Source organism: Hippopotamus amphibius, chromosome 5 (assembly GCF_030028045.1).
Source record: "Hippopotamus amphibius kiboko isolate mHipAmp2 chromosome 5, mHipAmp2.hap2, whole genome shotgun sequence".
NCBI classification, from domain to species: Eukaryota; Metazoa; Chordata; class Mammalia; order Artiodactyla; family Hippopotamidae; genus Hippopotamus; species Hippopotamus amphibius.
Window position 1 is genome coordinate 80,298,854 of NC_080190.1, and position 13,796 is coordinate 80,312,649.

Here is a 13,796-nt window from a genome sequence, read left to right on the forward strand (position 1 = left end):
TTTTTTTTTTTTTGGCTAGAGACAAAGAACAACATGAAACGGTAAAAGGCTCAATCCATTGAGAATATGTAACAATTACAAATATATATAGATAGATAGATAGATAGATAGATAGATAGATAGATAGATAGATAAAAAAACAGAGTGCCAAAATACATGAAGCAAAATCGGAGATAATTGAAGGGAGAAATAGACAATTCAGTAGTAATAGTTGGGTAATTTAATACCAGACTTCCTATAGTGGATGGAAGAACAAGACAGATCAGTAAGGAAATAGAGGACTTGAACAACACTATAAACCAATCAGACCTAACACACATATACAGAACACTCATCCCAACAAGAGAAGATATTTTTTCAAGTGCACGTGGAACACTATCCACAAAATGTCAGGCCACAGAACAAGTCTCAATACAATGAAAAAGATTGAAATTATACAAAGTATGTTCTCTGGCCACAATGGCATGAAATTAAAAATTAATACTAGAAGTAAATTGGGAAGATTCACAAATAGGTGGAAATGAAGCAGCATACTCCAAAATAACCAGTGGGTCAAAGATGAAATCACAGGGAAATTAGAAAATATTTTGAGAAGAATGAAGAAGACACAATATATAACTTATGTCATTCAACGAAAGCGGTGCTCAGAGGGAACTTCATAGCTTTAAATCCCTGCATTTAAAAAGAATGATATCAAATCAATAACCTAAACTTTTATCTTAAGAAACTAGGAAAAGAATAGCAAACCAAACCACAAAGCAAGCAGAAGAAAGGGATAAAAATTAGAGCAGACATAAGTAGAGACTAGAAAAACAATAGAGAATGTCAGACCAAAAGTTGGTTCTTTGAAAAGATGAACAAAATTAACACACCTTTGGCTAAACTGACCAAGGAATAGATGACTCAAATTACTAAGATCAGGAGTGAAAGAGGAGACATTACCACTAATCTTACAGAAACAAAAAGTTTATAAGGGAACACAACAATTGAATACTAAAATTACATAACCCTGATACATAACCTCGATAAATGGGCAGATTCCTCAGAACTCACAAAACTGACTTAGGAAGACACTGAAAATCTAAATAGATCTATAGCAAAGAGATTAAGTTACAACTACTACTACTACTAAAAAAAACTCCCAGTGAAGAAAAGCCCAGGACCAAATGGCTTCACTGTTGAATTCTACCAAACATTTTTAAAAAATAAATTATTTTTGGCTGCATTGGGTCTTTGTTGCTGCGCACTTTCTCTGGTTGCTGAGAGCGGGGGCTACTCTTTGTTGTGTGTGGGCTTCTCATTGCGGTGGCTTCTCTTGTTGCAGAGCATGGGCTGTAAGCACATGGTTCAGTAGTTGTGGCATGCAGGCTTAGTTGCTCCACAGCATGTGGGATCTTCCTGGACCAGGGCTCGAACCTCTGTTCCTGCATCGGCAGGCAGATTCTGAACCACTGTGCCACCAGGGAAGTCCTACCAAACATTGAAAGATTAACACCAGTCCTCAAATTCTTCCCAAAAAAGCAGGGAACACTTCCTAACTCATCTTATGAGGCCGGTATCATGATCATACCAAAGTGAAACAGAACTACAGACCAGTGTCGTTCATGAATACAGATGCAAAAATCCACAATGATATACTGGGAAACCAAATTCAGTCACAAAAAAATGATTGTACACCATGACCAACAGCATAGAATTTCATCTCTGGAATGCAAGGCTGGTTCACCATGAAAATCAATAAATGTAATACACCATATTAATAGCATGAAGAGGAAAAAGCATGGTTTATCTCAATGGAAACAGAAAAGTCATTTGACAAAATCCAACACCCTTTTGTGACATAACGCTCAGCTAACTCAGAAAAGGGGAGATTTCTCATCCTGGTAAAGGTCATCTGAAGAGCACACAACCTTGTACTTAATGGTGAAAGAACTGAAAGCTTCCCCTCTAAGATCACGAACAAGACAAGGATGTCCAACATCGTACTGGAGGTTCTGGCTAAGGCAATTAAGCAAGAAAAAGAAACAAAGGGTATCCAGATTGGAAAGAAAAAAGTAAAACTATCTCTATTTGAAGATAACATGATCTTATATATAGAAAACTTCTATGGAGAACCCTCAAAACCCCCCAAACTATTAGGACTAATTAATGAATTAAGCAGGATACAAGATCAATATATAAAAGTCAGTTGTATTTCTGTACACTAGCAATTAAAAATCAAAATAAAATCAAGGCAATAATTGCATTTACAGTAGCATTACGAAGAATGAAATATATGGAAATAAATTTACCCTAAGAAGTGCAAATTGTACACTGAAAGCTATAGAATGTTGCAGAAAATAAAGGCATCCTGTGTTCATGGAATCGTAGATTTAAGGTAGCAGTACTCCGCAAATTGATCTGTAGGCTTACTGCAGTCCTTATCAAAGTTGCAGCTTCACTTTGCAGAAATGAAGACTCTGATCCTGAAATTCATTCGAAAATTCAAAGGACACAGAATAGATAACACAATCTTTGAAACAAAGAACAAAGTTGAAGGACTCACATTTTCTTATTTCAAATCTTATGACAAAGGTACAGTAATCAAGATAGTATAGTACTGGCATAAGAACAGATATATAGAGCAATGCAATAAAATTCAAATTCTAGAACAAAATCCATATATCTATGGTGACTTGATTTTTTTAATTAAAGATTTTATTTTTCTAGAGGAGTTTTAACTTCACAGTAAAATTAAGAGGAAGGTACAGATATTTTCCCTGCCCCCCCCATGCACATCTCCTATTATTAACATCCCCCACCAGAGTGGTGCATTTGTTACAATGGATGAAACTACATTGACATGTCATAATTACCCAAAGCCCATAGTTTATATTACAGTTCACTTTTGGTGGTGTACATTCTGTGGCTTTGGACAGGTCAATTGATTTTTGACAAAGGTGTCAAGACCATTCAGTGGGGAAAGAATAGTCTTGAACAAATGGTGTTGGGACAGCTGAGTGTCCACATGAAAAAAATGGTTAGATCCTTCAAATCATATACAACAATTAATTTAAAATGGAGCAAAGAGAAATATAAGAGCTAAAACTATAAAATCCTTAGAAACAGGTGTACATTTTCTTGACCATAGATTAGGCAGTGGTTTCTTAGGTATGACATCAAGAGCACAAGCACCCAAAGAAAAAAATAAGTCGAAACTTCCATCAAAATTAAAAACTTTGTGCGTCAAAGGACACTATCAAGAAAGTGAAAAGGCAACCACCGAATGGGAGAAAATATTTGCAGATCATAATCTGATAGTGTAATACATTATAATGATATAATGATAATAGATATATGTATCTAAAATATATAAGGAACTCTTCTTACATCTTAACAATAAAGAGACAACCCGATTTAACAGAGGCAAAGGATTTGAATAGACAGTTTTGTAAAAATGACTTACAAATGGCCAGTAAGCACACAAGAAGATGTTACACATCATTAGCCATTAGGGAAATGCAAATCAAAATGAAGGAAGGAAGAAGAGGGAGAGAGGGAGAGAAAAAGAAAAATAGGAGAGAGAGGGAGACTTGTGCATGAATGTTTCCAACAGCCTTATTTATAGTAGCCAAAAAGTGGAAACAACACAAATGTCCATCAACTGAAGAACAGATAAACAAAGTGTGTTTTACCCCTGCAATGAAATATTATTCAGCCATAAAAAATTAAATGCTGGTACTTGCATCATGGATGAGGCTAGAAAACTATGCTAAGTGAAAGAAACTAGATACAAAGGGCCACATATTGTATTGTGCATTGATATGATATATTGGCGGGGGTGGGGAGTTTGGGGGATTTGGAGTGATCAACAGCATGCGGTTTCTTGAGGAGGTGATGGAACTGTTCTGGAATTAGTGGGAATGTTTGTGCAACCTTGTGAATATACTAAAACCCACTGAATTGTAACTTTAAGACGATGAACTTCATTATGTGAATTGTATCTATAATAATTTTTTAATGTTTTTTAAAAAGCAGATTTATTGGTTCCTTGAAATTTTGCTTGAAATTGCCTGGTATTTTGCTTATGGGAAGGTTTTTTTTTTAAACTATTCAGTTTCTTTAATTGTGTAGGGCTACACAAGTTTTTCATCATTTCTTAATGGTAAGTTTTGATAAATGACATTTTTCACAGGATTAGTCCATTTAGTTGTATTTTAAATTTTTTTTTCTTTTGGATACAGTGTTGTTAGTATTATTTTATTATATTTATATCCTGGCTATGTATGTATTTGTAGTATATATTTGTGTTCTCTCTCCTTATACATGTTTTTAGTCATTTTTTGCCAGGTGTCTCCATTATGTTAGTCTTTTTAAAGAATTAATTCTTGCTTTATTTGGCTTTATTTAATTTAATTGGTTTTTTGCTAGTCTGTTTTCTATCTGATTGATTTACACTCTTATTATTTCCCTGTACTTTTGGGGATTTATGTTCTAATATTTTTATAATACATATATTTTTTACATTTTTGCTTATTTTTAGACTTTTCCCATTGGTTTTTTTTTTTTAATTAATTTATTTTATTGGCTGTGTTGGGTCTCCTTTTTGCTGTGCGCGGGCTTTCTTTAGTTGCAGTGAGTGGCGGCTACTCTTTGTTGTGGTGGGCGGACTCCTCATTGCCGTGGCTTCTCTTGTTGTGGAGCACGGGCTCTAGGCACGTGGGCTTCAGTAGTTGCAGCACATGGGCTCGATAGTTGTGGCTCACGGACTCTAAAGCACAGGCTCCATAGTTGTGACGCACGGGCTTAGTTGCTCCGCAGCATGTGGGATCTTCCTGGAGCAGGGATCGAACCCGTTTCCCCTGCATTGGCAAGCGGATTCTTAACCACTGTGCCACTTAGGAAGCCCTCCCATTGGGTCTTGAACTTTGGTTTTATAATTTCAATAAATGTTTGTGGAGTACTTTTATTAGTTGGATATTGTGCTGACTAGTCTACTTTCTATATAATCCTGTATTGATCCACCTTGATCTCTTATTTTTAGGGGACTAAGGGATCCCCCATCCCCCAAATCTGGGAATTAGTAGGTACTTGATTAGCTTCTGTTACCTGACTTTTATTGTTTTCCTCCCCAATTTAGCTGTTAATTCCATGGTTTCTATTGGTGTCACCTTTCTGTCTTTTGACAGACTTTCCAAAAATCTATTCAAAAAAATACCACTGAATTCTTGTGGAAGTCCTGCAGTTTATTTAGTTTAATTAATTAATTTATTTATTTTAAAAATTATTTATTTATTGGCTGCACTGGGTCTTCATCACTGCACATGGGCTTTCTCTAGTTATGGTGAACAGGAGCTACTCTTCATTGTGGTGCATGGGCTCCTCATTGTGGTGGCTTCTCCTGTTCTGGAGCACAGGCTCTAGGCGTGTGGGCTTCAGTAGTTGTGGCACCCAGGCTCAATAGTTGTGGCACACGGGCTTAGTAGCTCCACAGCATGTGGGATCTTCCTGGAGCAGGGCTCAAACCCATGTCCCCTGCATTGGCAGGTGGATTCTTAACCATTTCGCCACCTAGGAAGTCCCGTGCAGTTTATTTTTGAAGAAGAACTTTGCGCCTGTCTTTCTTTGAGTGCAGTTTGTTGCATCCAGAAATGTGAAGGTGGTGACTGTTGAAGCCGAGAGCAGTAGCATTGCAGCCACATCAATCTTCCGTCGGTCTTCCAGAAGATCTTGCTAAATGAGCCCTGGCAGTTCCTGATTCAGTGTGGCTCTCCAAACAATAGGTCAGGTCCTGATTTACATCAGGATTGGTGAGGTCTCCAGTACCACTGCACAGCACACTCTCATTTTGGGCTCTCTTGATCCCCAAAGGAGTTATGGACAGGACCAGTGTCCTTGGACCCTCTATACTTAGAGCCACCTAGAAGTCTAGAAAGTACCTCATGGTCAACAATTTGTTCAGGTTGATGGGTGTCACATTTGCAACTCATAATCTTTTTTTTTTTTAAGTTGAGCTTGAAAGTTTTTAGATGATTTATCCATTAAATTCCAACCCACAGGTTAACAATAGGACTTATTATCTTTTGTCTAAAAGTGCCTTTGTGTGAATTCAGCTGATTCTTAGAGCTCTGAGGTAGGCAGGGAATGGTAATATCCCCTACTCCCCCTCCCCTTTTATATATAAATAATGTAACTAAAACCTAGAGAGGTTAAGTAACATGCTCAAGGTTACCTACCACACTAGACAAAGATTTGGGATTAGAAACCACGTGTAATAAAACTTAGACGTCAGCCTGTCTGCAATAGCACACCACTTTTTTGTGGTTCTTAATATTACATGTGACCTTGAACAGGTTTACCTTAAACCTTATCTTTTCTGAACCTTAGTTTTATCATCTGTTAAATAATATCCATCTTACTTTTTCCAGGTGTTTTTATGATTGAATAGTATGATCAGTGTGAAAATGTATTTCAGGGCATGAAGAACCCAGGAATATAATTTATTGAACAGACTATACCTGCAAAATTTTGCATGTAGTTTAAGGAGGTGCATGGACCTTCAGAAAGCCATCTGTGGATGCTCTAAAACTAAGTTCCTGAGACCCAGATTAAGAGACCTTGTTATTGGAGGAATCCAAAATTGTCTTTCAAATTGTACATCTATATAAGGATGCAGTTCCCATGGTGATATTCTGAAAGGGGCAGATACTCAATTTTGCTAGAGTTGTGTGAGTGAAATGCTGATATTATGTTACAGAGTTTCTCTAATGAGAAATGCCCATGATTTTCATGTCATTCTCAAATGAGTCTTTGACTTTAAAAAGCCAAGAACCACTGGTCTAGATGATTTCTTAAGGTCCCATGCACCATCAAAGACTTTATAAGGGACTTCCCTGGTGGCACAGTGGTTACGACTCCATGTTTCCAATGCAGGGGGCCTGGGTTCGATCCCTGGTCAGGGAACTAGATCCTGCATGCTGCAACTAAGACTGGGCACAGCCAAATAAATAAATAAATATTTAAACAATGATAATAAAGAAAAAGACTTTATAAATGCAAGGATCCTAACTAGATGAAGCATTTTCTAGGATTTATGAAGTAGTGGGATTTTCTTTGTTCGTTTGCTTTTTAAACAATTAAGTGAAGTTCTGTTGAGTGAGTATTCCACTGTTGTCACTTCCCTTGTTTCGAGAACTACAAAAAGTTCTCATTTTGTAGAAGCACGCTGATATTTTAACTCAGAGATTACCTGTTGTGGTTGTTCCCTGTGCATGTATAATTGGTGCGTTTCGGGAGAAAAGGTTTTTGCTTTTGTGGAATAAAGTAAATATACATAGTTAATTTTCAGTCATACCATCTTCAGATTTTAGGGTAGAAGTGTTTATTTCTTTTCTCCTTTTTTTACCATTTCAATATTTTTCCTGCTTAATTGTGATATAATTGGCACAGAACATTGTGTAAGTTTAAGATGTAGAATGTGTTGATTTGATACATTCATAAATTACAAAGTTATTACCATCCATGGTATTATTAGCTACAGCCTCCAGTGATCCACATCCCATCACATAGTTACCATTTCCTTTCTCTCCTTCTCTCTTTCTTTCTTTCTTACATCCATCACTGTACTTAGAGACAAACCATATCTTGGTGGTGGTGAGAACACTTAAGATCTACTGTTTCAGCTACATTCAAGTATGTGATACGGTATTATGAGTTATAATCACCATGCTGTGGGTTAGATTCTCCACACTTGACAATCTTACCATTGGGAGTATGTACTCGCTGAATATTATCCCCCCATTTCCCCTACCTCCCAACCCCTGGCAACCACCACTCTGTTCTTGGTTTCTCTGAGTTTGTCCTTTTTAGATACCTCATATAAGTAATATCATATAGTGTTTGTCTTTGTCTGCTTTATTTTACTTAGAACAATGCCATTAAGTTCCTTCTAGGTTGCTGCAAATGACAGGATTTCCTTCTTTCTCATGGCTGAATAATATTCCATTGTATACAATCAGCCCTTTGTATCTTCAGATTCTGCATCCGTGGATTCAACCAACTGCAGATCAAAAATGTCAGGGAAAAAAAAATCTAGAAAGCTCCAAAAAGCAAAACTTGAATTTGCTGTATACTGGCAACTATTTACATGATATCTACAACTATTTACATAACATTTGTATTGTATTAGGTATTATAAGTAATTTAGAGGTGATTAAAGTATGTGGGAGGATGTATATGGGTTATGTGCAAATACTACATTATTTTATATAAGGGACTTGAGTATCTGTGGATTTTGGTATCTGCAGGGGGATCCTGGAACCAATTGCCCTTGGATGCTGAGAGTGACTGTATATACCACATCTGTATCCGTTTATCCACTGATGGACACTTAGTTTCCATACCTTGGATATTGTGAATAATGCTGCCATGCACATGGGAGTGCAGATGTTTTTTTGATATCTTGTTTTTATTTCCTTTGGATATATACTCAGAAGTGGGATTGCTGAATAATATGAAAGTTCTATGTTTAATTTTTTGAGGAGACTTCATACTGTTTAGTGGCTGCACCGATTTACACTCCCACCAATAATGCACTAGGGTTCCCTTTCCTCCATACCCTCGCCAATACTTATCTCTTGTCTTTTCTTTTTTAATCTGTACACTTTTTTTTTTTTTTTTTTGCACATGGGCTTAGTTGCTCTGCAGCATGTGGGATCTTCCTGGGGCAGGGATCAAACCTGAGTCCTCTGCATTGGCAGGCGGATTCTTAACCGCTGCACCACCTAGCCCTAATCTGTACACTTTTTAAACAATTAATTAATTTTACTTATTTTTGGCTGCATTGGGTCTTCATTGCTGCATGCGGGCTTTCTCTAGTTGCGGTGAGGTGGGGCTACTCTTCGTTGCGGTGGCTTCTCTTGTTGTGGAGCATGGGCTCTAGGTGTGCCAACTTCAGTAGTTGTGGCACACGGGCTCAGTAGTTGTGGCTTGCGGGCTCTAGAGTGCAGGCTCAGTAGTTGTGGCGCATGGGCTTAGTTGCTCCGCGGCATGTAGGATCTTCCCAGACCAGGGATTGAATCCACGTCCCTTGCATTGGCAGGCCAGGGAAGCCCCCTTGTCTTTTTGCTAATAGCATTTCTAACAGGCATGAGGTAATTTCTCATTGTGGTTTTGATTTGCATTTCCCTGATGATTAGTGATACTGAGCATCCTTTCATGTACCTTTTGCCATTTGTTTGTCTTCTTTGGAAAATGGTGCAGTTCCTCAGTTCATTTTTTAAATCTGGTTGTTAGTTTTCTTGCTCTTCTTTATATATTTTGAATATTAACCCCTTTTCAGTTATATGACTTGCAGATATTTTCTCCCATTCAATAGATTGCCTTTTCATTTTGTTGATTGTTTCTTTTGCTGAGCAGAAGCTTCTTAGTTTGATGTAGTCCCACTTATTTGTTTTTGCTTTTGTCACTATGCTTTTGCCATCAAAAGTGTTTATTTTTTACTGGTCTACCTTTTGGGGGAAAAATCCTATTTGTAACCCATCTCAATGATCTTTTGAATAGTATAAGCAATTACATATACCAAATCCCACATCTTCTTTTAAGAAACATGACAAAACAGCATCGAGGAAATATGAGAACACAGGACTCAAAGTCCAGAACTTTTTCCCATATTCATAATACAAATAAAAGCCTCCAAAACTCCTTGTCTACCTAACAGAACCCACACGTGCACACGCGAGCATTCATGCACACACCCACCCAAAATAGTTTGTCTGGGCACCTCTTCGTACTTCCCTGTGTGGAGGGAGAATGGATAGAAGGCTTTGTCAACATCAAAGAGGCAGAACCCTAATGGCAGTGATCCCTTAGCAATCACGATTTGAGTCACCTACCAGGTAAAACATCTCACTTAACTGAGGTTTTGACTGAAGGCAAAGGGAACATAGAGTGAGTAGTAGAAGAAGAAAAGTATAAATATCAACTCTCACCTTGGGAGCAGTTGCAGAAACAAGGACTTTAGTAACAATGCATATTTTCTCATCGCTTTGTAATGTATTTTATATTGTAATCAGTCGTGCCTTTTTCCTTCTGTTCCTTTCCCTTCGTTATTTCATGTAGGGCATGTTGTTGCTGAGTAAACTTTTAATCTAGTCTTCAAGTTACAGGATGGCAAAGGCAAGTTGTATTGAACTTAAAAGAGGAATGAAGATCAGAGATGGGTAGTGACTGATAGGGCTTTACCTCTCCCCTCTTAGGAAGAAAGTGAACAGCCATGGTTGCGTGAAGGATCATTGCATCACATTAGGTGGAAGTACGAAGTCATTTGGAGGTTTAAACCTAGCTGGAAGGGTGTGAGTCCCGCGTATCCAGAGGAGTGGACCAAGCCGGGCACTGCCTGCTGATAACGTGGTACTAGACCTGCCTTCTGCACTCTCACTCTGTATTGTAGGAGCCGGAAACCTAGAAACCACGCTCCCTTGATTCCCTTGCTAAGAGGGTTTATTTGCAGTCTCCCATTGAGAGGCACATGTAATATTTGGAAAACAGAAGAGAAACAGAAGCCATGATTACTCCTCCAGCCTCAGAGGCAGGGCCAGGCTTGCTCAGATGGCATACGTGAGGTTTTGCAGGAGCTTTCTGCACTCTACTAATCACCTGCTTCGGGGCTACCGGCAGCTGAGATCATCAGCCATGGTTTCCTGCAGTTCCTGTGACTTCTTGATTTCCTGAACTCACTGGCAGCTTTCCCTGACCTTCCTTTCACCCAGCCCTTCCAAGGTTTTGGAAGCACCTGTGTTCAATCCTTTCCTGTGTGATACCTCGAGTGCTTACCAGGGAACAAAATGCAAGTTAAAACTACAAGTTGGCCCTTTTTACTTAATATGTTGATGTGGGGGAAACCATATGTAACACCATATGTTGATGTGGGGGAAATAGGTACTCAGCTGCTGTGGAAAGTGGAAATTGATATTGATCTATGAAATTGACATTGATCTATGAAATTGACATTGATCTCTACCGGGGCATTTTGGTAATCTATCAAGTTTATTCACACACTTACAAAATTACCTTTTCAAAACATACTCATTATAGCAATGTTTTGAATATTAAAGAGTTTGAAATGCGTGTCATTCCATAAGGGACAAATTAAATCAATTCTGGTACAACCATATAATTAGATGCTATAAAGCCATTAAAGAGAATGAGACAGCTCTGCATGTCCTGCTATGGAAAGACATCCATGTTATTTTAAATGAAAATAGCAAAACGTAGATATGCTGCTAGTGTGGGAAAGGTTAAAATAATATGGCTGTATGTTTTTGTTAATGCACAGAATATTTCTAGAAAAATACACACAAAATGACAAAGAGTGCTTGGGTGCCCTCCTTTCACACGTGCATCAGTGAGCAAGGGTTAAAAGAATAGGTGACACATTTGCAGGCTTTCTGTGATGTAAAGAGCTCAAAACCAAGGATAATGTTGGTATTACTGTTATTTTTATTAATTTTTTCTTCTCTAAGGAAGATTTGAAATGTAAAGAGGTGAGTTTGTGGCAGGTAGACCAGAGAAGCCAGAAACTTCATGCTTAGTAAACAGTGAGAAAAGCTGCAAGAATTGCTTTTTGACCCTGAGCTGATAGAAAACACACGAAGCCTTGTTTCCTGACTATCCACAGCTAGTTGCTTTAAAACTTTTTAAAACCACATTTGCTGCAGACTTTTTTTTAAAGAATTAAAATGTTGCAGAGTTTCACTCCATCTGCACCATTCCCAGAGACAATTACCAACCAGAAGACTGGAATATATATTCTTCTGATACTTATTTTGTGTGTTTATTACTTATGTATCAATCCCTAAACAACTTCTGTTTTGTTTGCTTTTAAAATTTATGTAAATACTGTCATAGTATACATATCTTTTTGCAGCAACTAGTTTTTTTTTCATTTAACATTAGGGTTTTGAAATGTATCTGCATGGATACATGTATTGATAAATTCTAGTTAATTCATTTTAGTTGCTACATGGTATTCTACTTTTAGGGCTAAATCAGTTTATCCATTCCCCCTCTGCTGTAGTCTGCTGTACCCCAGACCACCCCTCCTCCTTTCTTAATGAGTTTAGCTCTGGTTTACCCTCATCTCTCTACATCAGATCCATTTTAATTCAATGGCAAGTTCAAGATACATGAAGATAATTCTTCTAACATACTAGCTTCTCACTTATTTGAACTTTTTTCTTCCAGCTGTATTTCCTCCATTGTATATCTGCCATTCACTCGCCTGGTTACACCAAGACCTTACTGTTACCTGTCACTATCAACTTACATTCTCAACTTTATGCTTCCCATTCTTTCTTTTTTTTCTTTTTTAATTTATTGGCTGTGTTGGTCTTTGTTGCTGTTCACGGGCTTTCTCTAGTTGCAGAGAGTGGGGGCTACTCTTCGTTGCGGAGCACGGACTGTAGGTGCGTGGGCTTCAGTAGTTGTGGCTCGAGGGCTCTAGAGCGCAGGCTCAGCAGTTGTGGCGCACGGGCTTAATTGTTCCATGGCATGTGGGTCTTCCCGGACCAGGGATTGAACCCATGTCCCCTGCATGGGTTCTCAACCACTGTGCCACCAGGGAAATCCCCCCCATTCTCTGTTGACTGCTTTTTTTTTTTTTTTTTTTTTTTTTTAATTTTATTTTTTTTGGGGGTACACCAGGTTCAATCAACTGTTTTTATACACATATCCCCATATTCCCTCCCTTCCTTGACGCCCCCCCCTCGATTCCCCCCCACCCTCCCTGCCCCAGTCCTCTAAGGCATCTTCCATCCTCGAGTTGGACTCCCTTTGTTATACAACAACTTCCCACTGACTATTTTACAGTTGGTAGTATATATATGTCTGTACTACTCTCCCGCTTCTTCTCAGTTTCCCCTTCACCCCCCGCCCCCTCCCATACCTCGAGTTCTCCAGTCCATTCCCTGTATCTGCTTCCCTGTTCTTGTCACTGAGTTCATCAGTACCATTTTTAGATTCCGTATATGTGAGTTAGCATACAATATTTGTCTTTCTCTTTCTGACTTACTTCACTCTGTATGACAGATTGTAGTTCTATCCACCTCATTACATATAGCTCCATCTCATCCCTTTTTATAGCTGAGTAATATTCCATTGTATATATATGCCACATCTTCTGTATCCATTCATTTGTTGATGGGCATTTAGGTTGCTTCCATGTCCTGGCTATTGTAAAGAGTGCTGCAATAAACATTATGGTACAAGTTTCTTTTGGGATTATGGTTTTCTTTGGGTATATGCCCAGGAGTGGGATGACTGGATCATATGGTAGTTCTATTTGTAGTTTTTTAAGGAACCTCCAAATTGTTTTCCATAGTGGCTGTACCAACTTACAGTCCCACCAACAGTGCAGGAGAGTTCCCTTTTCTCCACACCCTCTCCAACATTTGTTGTTTCCAGACTTTGTGATGATGGCCATTCTGATTGGTGTGAGGTGATACCTCATTGTGGCTTTGACTTGCATTTCTCTGATGATGAGTGATGTTGAGCATCTTTTCATGTGTTTGTTGGCCATCTGTATGTCTTCTTTGGAGAAGTGTCTATTTAGGTCTTCTGCCCATTTGTGGATTGGGTTATTTGCTTTTTTGGTATGAAGCTGCATGAGCTGCTTGTATATTTTGGAGGTTAATCCTTTGTCCGTTGTTTCATAGGCAATTATTTTTTCCCATTCTGAGGGTTGCCTTTTAGTCTTGTTTATGGTTTCTTTTGCTGTGCAAAAGCTTTTAAGTTTCATGAGGTCCCATTCGTTTATTCTT